This window comes from Pteropus alecto, unplaced genomic scaffold, assembly GCF_000325575.1.
Source record: "Pteropus alecto unplaced genomic scaffold, ASM32557v1 scaffold115, whole genome shotgun sequence".
Lineage (NCBI taxonomy): Eukaryota > Metazoa > Chordata > Mammalia > Chiroptera > Pteropodidae > Pteropus > Pteropus alecto.
Window position 1 is genome coordinate 3,318,391 of NW_006436814.1, and position 2,940 is coordinate 3,321,330.

The following is a 2,940-nucleotide window of genomic DNA, read 5'->3' on the forward strand; positions in this document are numbered from 1 at the left end:
GTTTTGAGGAACCTCCGTACTGTTTTCCACATTGACTTCTCTTTAGGGAAACCCATGCGTAAGTTCCTTCTCCAGTTACTTCACAGGGCAGTTAATGTGAGGCAGGAAGCCACAAAGTCCTGTCTACAAATTAAAGCAATGTTTATATTATAGGCTTGGTCTTTCATAATGAAGCAGAGGCAGCTGACTAATGGTGCTCAGGTCAGACTTCCGGTACCAGCTGGGCTTACACACATGGCGAATGCAAATGAATGGCTCGGGCTCTGTGCTCAGCATCACTGGGCCCTGGTAGTCCAGCAACAGGAAGATGACTGGTTAGGTGACTGCTTTACATCTGTGTTCACCATCCCTCAAGCCACCCAAGCTGGAAATCTGCTGGTCATCCTGGACTCTTGCTCTTAAAAAATTTTAAAGATTTTTGTCTTAAAGTCTATGGAGGAAATGTAAGGAGCTTAATAATTGTAAACTGAGAGTTAGAATAAAACAAACTTCATTGGTACAAATGCAGACAGAAATTTGCAGGTCTTTGGAACTATTGACATGAATAAAGCTTATTATAGATTCTTTTATCAAGAGAAGAAGCTGGAGTTTGATATTCCCTTGACAATGTTTTTGAGAAAGTTGGTAAGAGACCGTCAAAGTCACCATCACCGTCTCCTGTTCAGATGACCCTGTCACATGTTCGCCCATCTCATTTAGTTTCTTGCAAAATCACCTTACACGAAAACAAAGTTCTTTCATGTGACTTCAGGTAAAGAGCAATGACTAAAATTTGAAGAGAGAAAGAAATCACTTTAGAATAATGACGGTTCTTTCTCGTGGTGCCTCGGAGGCGGTCGGCTGCTTCAGGATGAGGCCGAACATCTTTTTCCCAGCCTCTGGCTGCCAGAAGCTCATCGAAGTGGGCAATGAACGCAAACTTTGTACCTTTTATGAGAAGCGTATGGCCACAAAAGCTGCAGCAGATGCTCTGGGTGAAGAATGGAAGGTTTATGGTGGGAACGGCAAACTAGATTTTCCCATACAGCAGAGTGTCTTGACCCACGGCCGTGTCCACCTGCTGCTGAGTAAGGGGCATTCCCGTTACAGACCGAGGGGGACTGGAGAAGAAAGCACACATCTGTTGGGGGTTGCATCATGGATGTCGAGCTGAGTGTTCTCAAGTGGGTCATTGTTAAAAAAAAGAGAGAAAGATATTCCTGGCCTCACTGTGTCTCGTCACCTGGAGCCCAAAAGAGCCAGAAGAATCTGCAAACTTTTCAGTCTCTCTAAAGAGGTCGATGTCCGCCAATGTGCTGGGAGAAAGCCCCTAAACAAAGGGAAGAAACCCAGGACCAAAGCACCCAAGCTTTGGCGTCTCGTTACTCCACGTGTCCTGCAAAACAAACGTATTGCTCTGAATAAACAGCGTACTAAGAAAAATAAGGAAGAGGCTGCAGAAAGTGCTGAGCTTTTGTCCAAGAAAATGATGGAGGCCAAAGAAAACCACCAGGAACAGATTTCCAAGAGACATAGACTTTTCTCTCTGAGAGCTTCTACCTCGAAGACCGAGTCCAATTGAAAACGAGATTTTGTAAGAGTAACAAATAAATAAGATCAGACATACGAAACAAAACAAAACAAAACAAAGAATGAGGAACTCTGCATGAATTAGGAGGAACAGCCCTGTGTCTGAGGAACTGCCTCTGCAGCCGTCACGAGGTAGGGGCATGAACTGTCAACGAGGAAAGGGATGGAGACCCCGACTGCAACCCCATTTTATTCTCAATCTTCTGATGAATTGGGGTGGTTCCAACCGAGGTCACTGGCAGGAAAGAACACTAAGCGGGGGAAGAACGCCCAGAGGGGAAGCCATCGACGTGAAGGAGTCCGGCCGGTTGGCCTGCTTGCAAGAGGGCAGAGAGAAAACTAGAAAATTCAATCAGTGCTTTTATGTCCTTTGTGCTGGGCTGGGTGCTCGAGATAACAAAGGGGACAGAGTCGGGGCTGGGGAAGTAGAGGCGGAGAAATTTGGGATGGAGTAATCAGTAAGAGCCCCTCTGAAGGCTGAGATCTAAATGATGAAGCACAGAATGGGAGGAGAAGGCAGGGCTGAGGGAACAGCAGTTGCAAAGGCCCCGAGGCAGTGAAGATTTAGTGTGGTTAAGGAGATGAAAGAAGCCCAGGTGGTAGAACACAGAGGGAGGATGGCACAGGTTGCAAGATGGTCCGAGGCCGCCTCGCACAAGCCTCTAAGGCATGGTTGGGAGTTTTCTCTTTGTTCTAAGCCCTGAGGTTTTAAGCAAGGGCATCACTTTATCGGCTTCCTCTTGCTGCTCTGAAGGGAACAGAGTGTTGAGAAGATGGGAGCCGGGAGTGGAATAGCTGGGCCAGGGGCTGGGAAATCCGAAGGGCGATGGCCCAAAGAGGAAGACACTGGGTTTCTGCTCGTACGATCCAGTCAAGGCTCAGGAAATTCATCAGAAAAATAACAGGTAGCCCAAGTGGTCATACTGGTTACTTTTCATAGACAGGTGCTTCCAGTCATGACCTACCCAGGGTAGCTGAATCACTGAAAACTTATAGGCACATCATTTCTTTCTCACAAAAGACTGAGTTAGAGTGAAGAAAATTATTTCCTCCAAATGGCAAATGGCAGTTGAATATTTTAGAGTTAAGATCCAGAACTTGTACATAAGTCAGCTCAGCTGAGACCAAGAGGATGAACCAGGACTGGCCAAGGTAAAACTTGTTTCAAACACAAGGGCCACACCGCCGCTCTCCTCCCGGGATCTCAACTCACCTGTCCCCTCCCCGCCCCCACCTTCCTCCCACAGCTAAAAAACCTCCTCACACCATCTTCTCACTCTGACTCAGACCAGATATACAGGCCAATCATGGAGGAAAACCATATGTCATCCAAGACAACTGATTGATAAATAACACAAAACATGGTGGACA

At 46.7% G+C, this 2,940-nt stretch overlaps 1 pseudogene; it reads left to right on the forward strand.

Moving 5' to 3' along the window:
• The first annotated feature begins 850 nt into the window (after positions 1 to 850).
• LOC102881976 lies at positions 851 to 1,576 on the forward strand (annotated as a pseudogene).
• The last annotated feature ends 1,364 nt before the right edge of the window (positions 1,577 to 2,940 follow it).